This window comes from Apteryx mantelli, chromosome Z (assembly GCF_036417845.1).
Source record: "Apteryx mantelli isolate bAptMan1 chromosome Z, bAptMan1.hap1, whole genome shotgun sequence".
Classification (NCBI taxonomy): domain Eukaryota; kingdom Metazoa; phylum Chordata; class Aves; order Apterygiformes; family Apterygidae; genus Apteryx; species Apteryx mantelli.
Genome location: NC_090020.1, coordinates 70,632,467 through 70,649,405, shown reverse-complemented (window position 1 = coordinate 70,649,405; position 16,939 = coordinate 70,632,467). Strand labels below are relative to the sequence as shown.

The following is a 16,939-nucleotide window of genomic DNA, read 5'->3' as shown; positions in this document are numbered from 1 at the left end:
CACTGAGGTGGTGACTTCTCTGGGGAGAAATTCAAGTCTTGTAATAGAAGTTCAAGAAGGCTCTAGGAAAATGAAAAAAATAAATGTTTTTCTTTCTTATTAGGTCTTTTTCTTCTGGGACCTACTAAAGGCTGAGCTATTTATTGAAGAATATGCTATAAGCATTTCGGTTTCTGAGTCCCAAGCACAGAAAAATAGCGGGCTAGCTGCTGTGTTTTTCCTGGAGTGATTGAACAGCAGACTCAGCGGGTGAGGTCCTCTCCCAGTTCTTGACTGGGACAGGTCTCTCCTGCCTGCTGGCAGTCTCCTCCACTCTGCATCCCGGAGGGAGACCGGGAAGCAAGGGCAGTACTGTCCCCCTGGGGACAGGCAGGAGTTTGGGGGCCTTGCAGTGTGCTGAGTGCTTACATCCGGTGCTGAGAATAGCCAGGCTCACAGCCATGCCTGCAGCCGCTGTGCCTTAGGACTCGCATTCATTGCAGCTGGAAATGGGGCTTGTTTTTCACTCTGTGGTCTCTCCATCCACTGCCATAGATAACAATTGCAAAGCATATCGCATACAGCATAGCATATCAACGGACGCAGCTCAGTTTCTGCCTGTTTCATCTCTGCCGTACAACCTAACACTTCGTAGGGTCTTTTGACTAACTACTGTGCAAATATAAGCTGCTTTGGAGATGGCCAGCCTACACTGTTTCCCTCTCAATTTACCAATTTTCCTAAGATCTCTTTGGGTGCAAATTCATGCTATTTCTTCCAAAGCTGATGCTGGACAAATGTCTCCTTTAATTTCATGCATATTGTGCTACAAATATGCTGGGTTTTGGTAGGTCCCTCACAGGTTCTCTAAATAAACTGTGCCTGGTTTTCTGGTAGAAACTTGGCTGACTTGTAAGAAACTTTTCTGACTCGTAATGGCTGGATTATCTCTGATCCACAGATACAAAGTTTGTATCTATGTTGCATGCCCCTCTGCCTCTTTCACGTCACTGTTAGGAAACAAACAAACAAAACTCTCTGGTGGATATATTTCCCAGAATCTTTGTTTAGATAAATTAGGAAACTAATTTATGAAGTATGAGGAATTTTTATAGACCCTTTATCATTTGATACTATTGCCACAAACTTACAGAGGAGGAGTGTTCTGCCCATGGTAGTGTCCAAAAAATAAACATATTTTATGCTGAAAATTTTTTTAATGACTTCTGGGTTATTGGATGGATAAGGATACTACCAGGATTCACAGGGGAGGTCAAAAGCTACTTTAGCCTGTGGCCAAGCAGTCAGAGTAAAAGGTTTCTTGCCTTTTGACATTCACAAGCTATAGGCAAGCAAGGACAGAAGTACTCATTTAACCACCGGTAGCAGCATGCTCAACAATGGAAGGGGAAAAATGAAATCAATGAAATTAAAATAGATTAAACAGACATGGCATGTATTAGTCATGGAAAAATCCCAGCTTCCAGCACTTAAGGAGACAATTTCTGGAAGGCTATTTTCGTGATATGATTGACTTTAAAATGGAATCCACAATGCTTTGTGAATTTTCTGGAGGCGAGAGCAGTAGATGCATTCAAACTGTTATAGATCAGTGTCGGGAACAGTGGCAGTTTTAAAAAAGTGCTTCTACAATTCTCTTAAGTGACCCACAACTTGGGATCTACTGTGGTGACCTTCCCTTTTGCAGGCTGATAAAAAAGACAATGCCTTGCTCTCTTTTGAACCTGGCATGGGAAAAGCGGGGAAGTGCGGAGAGGTTTGGCAAGGCGTAAAGGAAGAAAATGGATCAGACCTGACAAAAGGCTAGAAGGGCAGTGAGAAATCCCAAACTGCAAGTACAGCTGGTCAGGCACAGATCTACCCCCAAAACTAAGAAGAACTCAGCCCATATGCTAGCCTGGGTTAGCAGGCCACATGCTTCTATATCAGGAAAAGTGATGCCAGCTTGATGACTGTGCAGCTTCCCCTCTCCCCGTCATATAGTCAGCATTGCATCTGCTCCTACCCGAGCCTGTGAGTCAGGTTGCTGAATGATGCTGGAGGCTTCCTTTTCTTTCAAGTCTGCTCTTCCATCTGTCACAACATCTGTTTGCTTGGGATTTGGGGGAGCAGTGAAAGATTTGATCCTAATTAATTAAGTAAAACTTTTCTGCTGGAAAATGGTTTTCTCTTTTATGGCTACAAGTGGATTAAAATAATAATATTGCTGTGTGCATGGAGAGCCTGACTTTTCTCTGATTACAGAGTTTCATGCTCATCAGGGCTCTGAGGAATTTTATAACCTGTTGTATGTGTGGTGCTTTATAAACAGAGTTTGTGTTCAATGATTACATGATGCAAGGAAACAGATGTGTTGTATAAACAGTTTTAACACTTTTGAAGGCAGCAAAATACTTTGAACAACACAATGAAAATATCAGACATTACAAGTCTAAGCCAATAGACTAAATTAATATCATATTGTTCTCTGCGTGAAAAATAAGAGGCCTGATTCTGAAGTAACTTATTTCAGTATTTCACCAGCGGTACTCTCTTGACCTTGACATAGTTGTATGAGATTTATACCTGAGACAAAATATGCTCAACGCTGAATGATATTTTTACTTGCATGACAAGAAAGACTGGGGGAGACAAAACCCCTTCTGAAGCTGATACATTTTTCAGGCATCTTAGGACAAGCAGCAAAATTTAAAAGCAGAGATGTTTATTATAATGTTTCCAATCTTAAGTTGCAGGATCCTACCAAAAGGCTTTGAAACTGTCAACATGGCCCCTTATAAGTTTATTACTTGCCTATGAACTGGCATGTGGTTTAGATTTGTTAGAGGAAGTTTTCTAATGTACACTTTCAGTGTTTCTCTACTGTAAACAACTCTTAAATACAGAAAGTTGTATTGTGAGCCAAGCTGGACTTTTACTGGTCACGAGGGTCAACTGCAGAACGAAGTCTGACCTACAATCTCTGACTCCAATTAGTCACAGAACTAATTTATTTTTCATTTTCCAGGCCATTTGTCTTCTTGGAAACCATGGTGACTTATATGATTCCAAGAGCTGCACTTGGAAAAAATTGTTGTAGTGTGTTCGTCTGTATTAGTTTTAACATGTGTTCATACCAGTGATTTATATAATATAAAAGGTGCTAGTTTATTTGAATTAGAGGACTTGGTGGCTCTGTTAGAGTTTGTGTCTGGAATATGTTCTTTTCAGAATGAATGTAGCTTGATTTTGATCTTTTTATGGTTTCCTAAGCATAGGTACTGTTCTCCAGTATAGCTAGTATATGTGAGGTTGGCACGTTTTAGTTATTTGGTCAAATTCTCTGTTGCTTTGTACTGTGAATAGCACTGCAGTAATTTTTTTTTTAATGTGCAATTTCTATGAATTTGCACTAAAGTTAAATGTAGCTGATTATTCAGTGAAAAAAAAAGCTTTTTTGAGCCTATTAGAGTTACAATAGCCGTATGATTTCCAGAATTTAGCAAATCATAAGCTGTGGTATACCAACACTATTTTTTCACCACTGAAGAAGAATTCCATTTCCTTTGTGGTACAGTACTATGTACACACAATTACCATGAACAATAACTAGAATTATGCACATTGTTCATGAAGAAGTAGGGCAAATAATCATCTCTACATCTCTTTCTCACTCTCACTCTTTATATTATAGATAATGTAGATAATATATACATACACTCATGAAAGGCAAAAAAATCAAAGTTAGTAGTGGAAGTTTAGACAATGATAACCTAGAAGAATAAAATCTTCAGAAAGAGATGATTGCTAGCGTATGCTCAGTAGCACTTCAAATTTCGGGATGTCCCCAGGTACCTGGCAACTTGCATCCATATCGTTTCACGTCAGTAGCCTGCTCTCAACCTGGGACCCAAGCAGCTGTATTTCCCTCCTGTCCTGGGTTCCATCAGAAGAAAATCTGGGCATGCAGGTCAGGAGGGACCCAGGAGCATGTCCCTGCAGGGGCTTTTCACCTGTGCTGCAGTCTGGACATAGCCTCACTCTTCCAGTGAGCACAGCTGAGCCACTGCAGTCTGGTCTTATGACATACTACTGACTGTCTTGCAGAAACAAAGGATTAAGCAGGGAATCATGCTTCTCTGTGAAAACCCTCTGTACCTGAGTCAGTCCTACAGCTGATAAGGCGTCCTGGCCTTTATGAAGGTCAAATCTGCAAGTGCGCAATTTCTCCCTTCCTGATTACAAATCCATTGCTCTGCTTATGAAAGCACACACACTAGGACATTCTATTTTTTGTAAAACCATGAACAAACTATGATTTGATAAAATACCTTCCTGAATGATATAAAAGTACTTCTATTCGTGTCAAGCAATTTTAGTTTCTGTTTTCTAGTGCTAATCATGGAACCCAATTTCCAGGAAGACAGACAAAAGAAGAATTTCGAGGTTGATTTCTAAAAGCATCCCAATTTCTCTGTTTGCAAATGCTGTGGGATTTTTTGGAAGCCATGTGGAATGTACTTTTTACAGTTTTCCAGTGAAACGTCCAGCATGGGCATTCTCAAAGCCCTTACATTCTGTCTAGATTAGCAGCCAAACCTTCTTTCACGTTGTTATTTTAAGCTCACTAGAGCTACTTCTGGTAGGTGCAGATGACATTTTGCATCACATCACTTAAAGTGACTTTAGCAATCATTATATGAAAAACACACACAATTGCATATGTTTTATTGAGAAAAAAGAGGAAAAAAACATTGTTTGTACACAGTAGCAAGTCAGTGGCAAGATGAGACTTGGTTGTTTTCAGATGAGTAGTGGAAACAGACTAATTATAAGTTGTCAGTAGAAAAACAGTGTATATGATTTAAAGCTTTAGATGTTCTGTAAAAAGCAGAGTCTCAGAATCTCGGTGGTAATCTATCTTCTTTAAAGGGGCCCTTGAGAGACTATTTTCCATAGCGTAGGCAGTGTGGTAGTCTGCTTTAAAGAAGACTTTGAGGATCCTTTTGCAAGTCCTGATGCAAGAGGCATGCTGGTATGGAGCTGGGAGCAAGGAGCCTGCTGTGGTATGACTGCATGGTGCAGCACTGACTCTGGGTGACTCTGTGGCCTACAGGGAAACCAGGGTGGCTGATACACCCGGCCTGAGCTGTGATTAAAAATTAATTTCTGACAGGTCTTGAGTCATTATAGTAGGTGTGGGGGAGTTTGCTCAGCTCACTTCCCTCCTTGCAAGCTGTGCTGTAGGCCTACCTGTGCAATATGTGGGTGTGTGACCCATGTCCACGTCCATTCATTGAGAATGCATCTCAGACAGCTAGAGTTAAGAAAACAAACTAATGTCCACCAAGCTAACATTTCAAGTCTACTGGAAGTCTAAGTAAACAGGAAGATGTATGAATGGGTGCTATAGAAAACAAAACAGTATAGAGGATTTTCAGAGGTAATGATAAGAAAAAAATAATGAGACATTTTGTTAGTTTCATTGACTCGAAGAGAATTTGGGAATAAAAAGGTTATGGATGCTTCAGAATGTTTAAAATTCCAGATTAATTATACCAGAAAACTGGTACTTTATGCAAAAATCAGAAAATACAATGGAGCCATGAAAAGTCATATTGGTTTCCTTTTCAGAGTAGAACTACATTTAACCGTTGCATGAAGGGCTTAAAGACTTCAGATGAAAGGTTCTGTAAATGCTTTTTTTGTAATACAGCACAGAAATTTCTGGAACAGAACTTCTGGATAATAAGATAAAAGATAATTATCAATACTTTTTCCTGAAATATACCCCTAAAAAACTAATTAAACATTTTGCTTTTTCTATCTTTAGATCTGCTTTTGTGGAAGAGAGAATCAAATCATCACATTCCTCATTTCTAATGCCTTTGACTAGTCCCTTCCATTCGTAAGGGCCTGTGTTTGTAAGTTGAGCTTCAATGTCCAAGATATGGAGCCTGCTTTCTTTGCTTGAATTTCTACTCAGAACTGTTCTCCCCGCCCCCCGCCATTCTTGCTATCGTTATTAGCACGCTTTGTGAGGCCAGTGGAGTATAAGATGTAGAGAGACGGACTCTCTGGCTGATTCCTAAAGATGCTGACCACCTGTTCTGCCATGAATATAAAAGGAAATGTAGGGATTCATCATGTTTCAGATAATGAGGGCTCACTCATTTTATGCTATTTGCCAGATTACTGATTTATTTCCAGTCATTTCCCACACAGTTATGGTCAGTCAATCAAATAGAAGAGAAAAATAGTAAAGAGAAAACAGAATAAGCAATAAAGGGACCATAAAGAAAAGGGCAAATCAAAGGGCAGAACAGGAAAAAAAAAAAACAACAGGAGAAAAGAAAAACAATCCAAGAAAAAGAAGGAAGGAATCAGAAACTTGGGGGGAGGTTTTCCGAACAAGCAATATGTGGAGGAGAGAGAACCATTATATATAGAGTTTGGAAATGCATACTAGGCAAACGTACAGCTTTGGCTAAACAGCAAGAGAGCCTGAGGCCTGACTCAGTGTTGGATTCATATACCTCCCATATTGTTCAAAACTCAGACCCTGAATTTACTAGCTCAATCTGTATTTAATATTTAAGTTATCGAGACTGCAGCAATGAATTCTCTTATTCTCAAACCAGACACAGAGCTGTGGCACAGCTCTGTTCCCACTTAGTAAGGGAGTGCAGTCATGGGCCTAGTTTCCGTCCACATAGAGATGAAATCAAGTCACTAAGTTTGGAATGATATTTTAGCTCATCTGTTCCCCAGTTCTGGATCATTTATATCCAGGGTCTTAGTTTGTGTTCTGTCATCTTTTGTATGTCTATTGCCCCTCTAATTATTGATATTAAGACTAGGGATTGGGCTGGGTTGGATTTGGGTTGGGTTGCATCCATACTCGCTTCCATTGTTGGCAAATCCTTAATCATTCCTCTCCCAGAACAGATGGAAATAGTTGTTTACTACAGTCTTATGACAGGAATGTTACAGAAAATAAATTAATGTTATTTTAGAGAGAGAGCATCACAAAAGCTTGTGCCAGTAGGAAGGGGAGTAGACACCATTAAATGAAAAACCTTCACATTGCTTCCACATAATGGCATTATATTAAAAAATCCATAGGGGAGTGGACTGCTTGTAACAGGCTCTTTTCACCTTGAAAGCAACATACCTTTTTCCATAGTTTCCATTCACATCTTCAGTTTTTCCCAAAGCATTCTTTATGGTTGACTTTCTCATTCTTGTACACCAAAATGAGGAGCTTAGGTTGAAGGAGGCTTCAAAACTTTCTTTAAAACCTATTTTTCAATAACTGACTGATCATCAGCCATGGGAAAAGTATATCAGTAGTTGATATAGTGTTGCTAAGCAGTGCTGCTCATTCTGTGGTGCAGAAGGGATGCAAAAGCTGATGTTTTAAAGCTGTGCACTTATAACTGAAGGAAGCTCCTTAGTCCTTCTCTGTAATGTACATTTGTCCTCTCTGTTGCTGGAGCACTTCTGGATAGCAGACCTAAGACAGTAGCCCAGTAGATTATATTTGGGCCAGGGGGGGATTTTGTAGGAGAAAGATTCCTTAAAGACATATATATTTGGGTTGTTGTTAAATTGCATTTCTTACTTTGAGGGTAAGTTACAAATTACTCCGTTTTCTGTTAACTCACAGGACTGTTCTCCTTTGCAGAGCAAAGACCGCTTTCTTTGCATTTGCCATTAGCCTCTGAAATAAAGCAATTCCAGTTACTTACTACTATTGTTGCTGCTGGCAAGAAAACTACTTTTACAAGCCATACAAGTAAGTATAATAGTAATGTCTTCCCGAGGCTCGTTATTCAGCACACCTTTACCTTATTTAACACTGAGGAAATGCCAATTGGGACCACCCATTCTTGGAAATGGAAAGGACCAGCACAAATTGGAAAAAGGTTGAAAGTTGAATCATGGTGTGGAATATCCATTTCCAGTTCCTGAGGGCTACGCTTACAGCAACCAACATGGGATACTGGGCCACAAAAAGAAGTTCTGAGCCTGTCTATGGCCCTAATTCAGGAAAACATTTATATTCAGAAATGGTGCTTAAACTTAGTCTAATATTTAGCATGTGTTTTAAAGTCTTTTGGCTTCAGTGGCTTTTAAACACACTTGTAAGATCTCTGGCAAGCTAAGGCCTAAGCCAATAGACACCATCTTTCTCTGAAGAGTTTTATGAAGGTTATGTGACCCTCTGCCAGCCTTTCTCAGATGCTTATTTTAAGTTACTTTGTCGTACTGACACTTCTGCCTTTGTCTTACTGACACTTACTGACACATAAAAGTTACTACTGTGCATTCAGTTATACAGATATAAAAGTGTTACAGTTGATTTATTCCTTCTAAGAAGGCAAATAAGCTTACTGACATAAAAGGATCCCTATTAGCAGGATATCAATACAACTGTCTGTTAAAATAATCACATTAATCTGAAAAGCTATTGCAGGACAAAATGTTTGTGTAGGCCCGGCAAGACCTTGGTTTCAAGCAGAAATTATGAGGCCACTTAATTGGATTCATAGACTTTTCACTCCTGCTGGGAATTTAATAGAAAGCACTCTCCTCTGGTTTAGCTTTCTAGTATTTTTAATAGGTTCCAGCTCCAGAAAAATTAGCAACTCTCATATTACTTAATATGTTATCAGGATATGAAGCTACTGACAATTCTGACAATTTATATTATTGAGCCTAGCATTCAGGTATTTAAATTTGGTCTGTTGGATATAATACATGGATAAAATAAAGTATTGTGCAGGAAGAAATCAGTGGATTAATATGCCAACACCACATTTAATAACCAAGGCTATTTGGAAGGTCTTTACTGCTTACATGAAGAAATCCAAGGAAGATAAGAGAGATGCTCACTCCTGTGCAAAAAGCAACCGCTGTCTCACAGTCATATAGGATTTGTCTTATTCAGAAAAGCTGTATAAATGGTTGGAAGAGATGATGATAGTTTTTAAAGTCATTTTCATAGCACTGTATACAAACAGGCTTTACTAAGTTTTTGATTTTCATTGTGGATATAAATTTCTTCTGAGATTGCTGTGTTCATCTCTATTGTCCCTTCTGGCTGAAAGATTTGTGAAATTCAAAATCTATGATTTCTGTAAGTATTTCTTGGTCTAGCTAGATGAGGATTATATAGAAAAGAGCAGCACAGCAATATATTCTTGTGTTTTGGAGAGCCCTCCTACACTTCAAAAATAACCAGAAGGTCCATGCAGCTCTTTTCTGGAGAAAGTCAATGAGAAAAAGCACTCAGCAAGGTCTGAAAAATCCTGGACATTCACACAAGGAATGAGAACTTCAGAGTTACACCTGCTAAAGCTAACACATTTTTAAAGGAATCGATATCATGTTTTGATGCATGAGCCATTGTTGAAGATTAGGATTCAAGATGAAAGTCAGCCTGACAGATGATTATTCAACACCTGCCTATGGTGAAATTCTTACACCTTTCTCTGAAACATCTGGTATTTACAACAATTACAGATAAGGTATTGACCTCTAGATCTGAACGTCAGAACAATTGAATGACAAATGCTGAGATTGCTTTGAGATAGTTTATAATGATTATGCTTTTGAAAAGTAATTCCCATACTGGGAAGTGTAAACATATAGGTAAAGAAAAGAGTGTGTTACTTGGCTATTATTCTGTTGATTTTTGAGGTTTGATCTAATACCCCTCACAATTAATGGGTATTGGGTCTTTGTCTTGGATTAACTGAGATAATGCCATAAAGAATATTATTTGACATGGAATCATCTCACATACCATTCTCCAAAGTTTGGTTTTGATTATGAGGGAAAATACATATATTTGTAAACTAGTGGAGTTTCCTTTTGCTTTTTCTTCTTGGCATAATTATACATTTTTATGTATGCATGTGACTGAAATATTTGTATTCTTGACTTTTATATGAAAAGCAATTAAAAGTACTGAAAAGACAGTAAAACAAATATGTAAAAAAAACCCTGCCACTGAAGTCACTAAATCATATTGAATTCCTAATTGGGACTTTTAAAAATGGAGTCATTTAAATATGCAATCATTTTCTGAAAGGGAAGATGGTCTCCATGTGTCTGATAACACTAGTTGTATCATTCTGAGAGGAAAGGAACCTTTATAAATATCACCCTGGATTCTCACTGATGTTTTTTATGTTTCCCAGACTAAAGGAACTGTAATGTGTGGGGGAAATACCATCTACCTAGAGACCTCCAAGCTCTGGTGAAGGGGTACTAAAACTGTGGCTGGATAGAAGTCTTAGGGATACAGATCGCAGTTCGTATAATTTTGCAAGTCAGAGTTTCTTTATGCCAGTGGAAAAGGCTTGAGAACATATACGTTTTGTGTGTCATATCTGAAGGATGCATTGCAGATTTTGCTTATCTATCCTTGCATCAGCTCTGAAATCTTCTTTTGTCCATGAATAAAAGAGTCTTTTGTCCAAGAATAAAAGACAGCAGGAGACAATGAGGTATTTTATTATTCTCTCAGCACCTTAGGTCTTGCCCTGTATTTCCAAGGGAACAATTCATGTGGAACAAACATGTGCAAAGAACACAAGATCCACATAAAAGGGCACCAAGCATCCTGTTTGTGAATAGTTGTCATGTAGTTGCAGCCAGCTGCCAGCATGTAATGATGATTTATGTTTTGGCTGCCATTTGCTTGGCTTACTTGTGATTGGCTCTTAATCCTGCCTAGATGGAATGATTGGGCTGCTTTCAAAAGACAAGGCACTTGAAATGGAGCAGTTGTTAATGGTTTTCCTAATCCGTGCAGCAGCTGAAGAGCTCTAATCAATGTGATTCTAATACTGATGAACAAAACTCCCAGACAGCATAGGCGGACAGGAGATATCAACTACAAGGTGCATATTTGGGGTCAGGGAGCAGCAGCCACACCATGTAGTCATACTAATTTCTCTGTTGTAGCTACAGCAGCTTTGATCAAGCGAGAATTTGAGAGAGATGCTTTACCTTGCCAAAGTAGATAATAGAGAGTACAAAGAAGGAAAATTCTGGTGAAGAGGATGTGTCATCAGTAATCTAGGCTGGGGAACAATGAAATTTTGACTGTTTGCATGAAGCCTCTGCTTAAATGGCCAAAAATAGTTACATGTAATTACCAAGTTTTCAGCTGAATAATTTGGCAGGGCTATGAAACATGTGCAGAGGCTTTCCATCGCCTCATGTGGTCTTGGTGCTTGTGAAGGATGAGAAATGCTTAAACTGAAACAGTCCTGATGTATGGGTTCTCTGCCGGACCGGTGTTTTTAACTTAGTTTCCAAAGGTCAATTACTTTTGACTTGGGAAATTTTGCTAATTACTTCCTAGCCAACATGGCTTCACAGCTTACAAAAGCAAGCAAACAAAACAGGGACAACAAAAGCCTTCCTAAGGGACATGTTACAAATTAAAAATAACCCAGCACTTTTAGATGTCTTGTAAAGTTGAAGTGTTTGTTTCTGTGTGTAAAAGGCCTTCGTAGGACACACTCTATCCATACAGCAAAACAACAGAGTATGCCTACTACTGAACTCTCTGTGACCCGTACATTAAGTACCTAGAATACAGTACCAGGCAAATTAACCTAAAAATAACATCTACGGTATGTATAATACATTTTAACCGTGATTTGGAAATGTATAGAGAAAAGGACCTATGCTCCTTTTTATATTTTTTTAACATGGATAATATAAGAAGAATTCCTCAGAGTTGAAAATTATGATTTTAAAGGCTTCAAGATGTCTCACTAGGTTTTTCTTCCTGGCAGTGAGCCAAACAACATGAGTGGTTCTGTTTTTTAAGCGTATATGATCTCCACTTCCTTAAGCTTTTTAATTCCCCCCTTTCCCATCATTTTTACGTAAAACATGCAAAATCTTCCTCTTCCCTTCTGTCCCCAAAATAATTATTAAAAAAGCATAGGTCCAAATATCCCAGCTCAGTTTCCTATTAAATTTAAATGGGAGTTATACAAAAAAATATTAATATAACATCATTATTTGCAGACCAGTTCCTAGGTTGAATATAGCAAATTTGTAGAATTTAGTGTGTGTACGTGGATGTCTTCGGTGAACAATTTTAGTGGTTAGAAGTGTCTGCTTTATACGTAATTTAGATGTCTTTTGATTTTTTTTCCATAAACCACCAATTGACCACAACTTCCAAGACACCTTTTCTTGGGCTAGGACTCTGAGTCTCATTCTGTGTTAGGCAAAACATTGAAAGATCCAGTTCAGTTTGGAATTTAGAAACAAATTCCACAAGTAAATTAATTCACATAAAGCTTTATGCATAGGGATTACTGTAAGACCATTTAAAATTATCATTTCTCAATGCCCAAGTAAGGTTTCTAATTAACTCCTCGCAGAAGACTGTTTATGATTTTTTCTGTTCAGAATATGTAAGAATTCCAATGATTTGGGGAGGATTTTTTTTCCAGTTGCAAATGAAACTATTTCTTTGAGGAGCTGAACAAGTTTGTCCCATTTGCAGGGATTTTGAAGTCAGCTACTTTCACTGGCCTCCACTTAACTACAAGGATTTTTTAAAGGAAAAAGTAGAAAAATTATGCAAGCAATACTGTACTTTGGAAATGGCTTATATGAAGCAACCGAGATGTGTCACTCCGGATTCTCTCCTGAGTGCATTCTTGCTTTGTGCAAGAACAGTGAAGCATTGTGAGAGGCTGAGATAGATAGATACCATAATATTTATTTACCAGGGTAATTCGGTTATCATAATTCATTCAAAGGTCAACAATTAGCCAGAGAAAGAATAAGATACCTGTGTTAATAAGCTTATAATTAAATACGTAAAAACAAAATATTGTTCATAGCACAGGTGAAATAATAGCAAGTAAGGTCAGTTTGATTTTTTTCAAAATTGTGCTCAATATTTGCAATCTCAAAGAAAGTCGCTATGAAAAATTTATAATGTTGATTTTTAGCTCTCATACCCTTTTCCAGCTGAAACAGATAAGGAAAAGCAGAACAAAAATTTTTCTACTTTCTCTTTCCTTAGCTTTCTTCTTCTCCCCCACAGAATTCTTAAAAAATATAGGATGAAATATCCTAGCTCAGTTTCTTATAAGTTAAATCAGAAAGTTATACAACTATTTTAATATAGCATAATTTTTCTGTTTAATTCCTAGGCTGTATCAGATAACACATAATTTGAAAATTCAGATCACAGTTTCTCAAAGTAAAATTGATTTCATGCCTTTTTCTTTTTCATTGGAAATAAAATGAAATGAAAAATTTAGATGAAACAAACATTTAATTCATACTTTAAAAATCTGAGAAATGTTGAGCAACACTGTACAACATCTCTTCATAATCTTCAACTTTGCTAACACTTGGAAGTAAAGACAGTGGGAATAGAAGCTGCTATCTGGAGGAGAGAATATTCTATTGAAGTTAGTGGCAGAACTCATGATGACTTCGATGGTATTGAAGCTAAAGTATAAATCATTTTTTGTTTTTTAGACAGCTCAAGAGGAAAAAACATTTCAGATCATACAGCATATTTTTTTAGCAAGCTAAAAATATATGCATGCATTTTCAAGCTTTTAAAAAAAGTGAAAACTTTAGAAAGTAAAAAATTTCTTAATGCATTGTTAATTCCGATTACAAAATCAATGTGCAAATTGAAATATTTCATCTATTTTAGACTTTTTTTTGGTGGAGGATGATGGTTAACCAAAATAACCCAGGAAAATCAACACATAGTCACTGAATATTTTCATCCACTCAGTCCATAGATTTTTTTTTTCTTTTTCTTTTTCTTTTCTTTCTTTTTTTTTTTTTTTTTTTTTGATAACAGACATTTCCAGGCTTCTCTTTCCTAGAACTCCATGTTCAAAGGGTGTTTTTTCTTTCATTTTTGGTTGTTGCTTTGATTTCTGGACAAAGAGTTGTTTGAATTTCCTGGTGGCTTGGTGGTAGGATGTTCTAGGGTTTTATAAGGCTGGTTTGTTTTCTTGGAACATAACAAGCCCTTTCAGACTTGCGGTCATGAACAGCATGAATGGCCAAAAGGCAATTAATTACCTCAAGATGAGGAGATCTTTTTCACTAGCATTTAAAAATTTAGCAAACAGAACTAATTAACTTTCATCTTGCTGTCAAACCACTTGAACCTAGGTACTAATTTAGGCTCTTAAACTAAATAATTGTTCTTCCTGATTGCTTCTGACTAGCATATAAGGGGAGTAAATCTGTCCTGGGAATAATTACTCATATGATCACTAGATTCTGAGTCATTCACTTGCATTCAGTAGATACTTAATCTTGATGTAGTCCTGGGGAAACTAGGAGCTGCTACAGGCTGGCACTGCTCAAAGTGAGCAACTGTGATAGAATCTGTCAATATGGCAGGATGGTCTGGAAGCATGAAACTCATGTGATTTTATTTGAATAAGTTCCTTTCCCAAGTGCATCTCCTTCACTTTGGGTGAAACATCTGTAAAATATTGGCATAGGGGATTAGGACCAAATACCAGTATGTGAGATACTTACAGCAGATCTAAAAGAATAAAATGAACTGGTTTTTATATAAGAAGTAAGTCATCTTTCATTTTAAGGATGGTTATGCCCTACCAAATCTTATTCAGCTGAATGAAAGGGAGAAATTAATACAAGATAATTGGATTTTAATGTAAGAACAAAACTGTGCCAAAATGATCTTATCTGAGAAACGAGGCTGTTCAAAGATAGTCATTTTTTATCCTATAATAAATATTCTTCATTATTTTGCTGTCATCAGTGAGGCTCTTCACCTCATTTTTATGTGTTACTCATTCTGTACTTTGCCTAAAATAAGGGCCTGATTCTGCAAGCTGGAGTGACTCCTCCTGTGAAGTAAGTATTGCCATCTAGTGTGTGACATTATTTCGGGAACTGAGAGCCCTGGATTTCCCATTGAGCTTTGCCTTTGATCTATTATATGTCTTCGTCTTTGGGTAAAATCCTTTAGCCCTTCATGCCATCATTTCTCTTCCCACACTTTGCCAATATATTCTGTCCATTCATTAGGTGTTTAAACTGCTAATGGGGTAAGGGGTATATGGGGCATGGGGGATTCACCATGTATGGAACCTCGCAACAACAGCAGAAGTACTAGTGAATGCAGTAAGCACTATTCATTGTATTTCGTAGTATATATTTACCGAACTGGGCAAATCCAGCCCTTTGAATAGTTCTGTTAAATCTAGGGGGAATATCTATACATGGAAGTTTTCAGGATTATGATTCAAGTCTGTAGAGCCAATAAGTCTAATTGCAAAATATAAAACAAACATGCAACCAGAATCCCTTGTCTGCATTGCCTGTACAGTAAGTTATTTAAAAAGTTTTCAACAATTTATATTAAAGATGTCTTCTAAAATGAAATTTTCTCCTTTTAGTGTTTGAGTGCTTCAGATATCACTTGGAGAAGTGCAGATATTTAATTAAAGCTAAGATTTCCCAGAGTCTCATGAAAGCACACTTGTCAGGCAATCTTTACTATTATTTTAATCTCCATTGTTTCACAGATTGTTTACGTTAATCGTCTCCTGCCCTTTTTACTGTTCCAGGCTATTTTGTGGCAGAATTGAAAGTGGAGGAGGCTGAGACAGACAGCATGAGGCACGACAGCCGCTCGAGCTCTCCTAGTCTATGTATGGTTTTATGTGCTTCTAATTATCAATGTGTGGGAGTTTTGTCAAAAGAGCGGCGTGGTTTCTTTTGTTCTTCTGTGTCTGTTGTGGTTTATATTTTAAATGGGACACAAATGTGATTTATAGTGCATAGCATGATACAGTTAGGGAAAATTGGTCTTTTCCAGGCAACACAAACATGAGCAGGAGAAAGACTGCACATGAGCAGCATGTTCCTCTCAGTGGAGAAGGAACAATCCAGTAAAGCTCATAGAGATGGAGGAGGGTAAACAACATGTGAGAAGTTCTGTTCAAAAAAAAGGAGAAAAATGTCAACGGTTTACTTCCACAGGGTCTAAAAATACATATCATTGAAAGGCAGAGCTGTGAAAGATCAAAGATAACAGTCTTTCAGCAGAATCACTCTGAACTGTGAGAAGCACCATGACAGCATGGAAATTGCTGTATACTTGCCAGCAGAGTATGCACCATAACATCAAGGGTTATCTTCTGGCCAGCCCAACTCTGGGTAGCACAGCTCAAAGCAATCCTGCATGAAGATGCACAAGGAGTTCAATCCTCTTGCCCTCAAATAATGTGGAAAAATTGTTTCCAGATTTGGACACCTCTCAGTAGTGCTGTCACTTATCAACTCATGAGGGGAGAACACAGTGCTGTGACACAGATGAAAATGTCATGGATAAACTATTTGACCTGAGAAAGGTAAAGCATAAAGAGAAATGTGCCTATATTTTTAAATATATTACTACATAAACAGACTGAAAGTTCTTATGATTTATTCCCCCCATGATGGGTTTCTAATGAAGGATTGAATACACTGAAATTAAAGAATGCAGAAGTATATTTGAGGGTTTGCTCTTCATATAACTGCTTTTTACTGATATATATTCTCAGAAAAACTGAAAAAAAATACAAGGAAAACTACTGGAACACACTGCTTTTTCCTTCTCCAACTAAATAGGAGATTATTTTGGACTAAGGCACAGTGTCTAAAGATCAAGCTTTTAGTGAAGAGTTGACCAGCTCAGGCAAGGTTTTGGAAGGGACCTTCTCTTGTGTCTGAGGATGCTATAATGTGCTGTGACTTTAAACTCCCTCAAAAAGGCATAACTCCAGCTGCTTATTTTACTACTGGTAATTAGAGTAATAGACAACGTATGAACCTGAAATGAAACACAGAGATGATCTGTGAAAAGAACAAATACATGTATATGTAATCCAAAAGACAAAGATAGGAAGTAAAGATTTAA

At 37.6% G+C, this 16,939-nt stretch overlaps 1 long non-coding RNA gene across 1 annotated transcript; it reads left to right on the top strand.

The window, feature by feature from the left end:
• Nucleotides 1-5,876: 5,876 nt before the first annotated feature.
• On the top strand, nt 5,877-15,671 carry LOC106499525 (uncharacterized). The gene is made up of 3 exons (XR_001295202.1): nt 5,877-5,903; nt 7,649-7,777; nt 15,606-15,671. It is a non-coding gene; the product is annotated as an uncharacterized lncRNA (long non-coding RNA).
• The last annotated feature ends 1,268 nt before the right edge of the window (nt 15,672-16,939 follow it).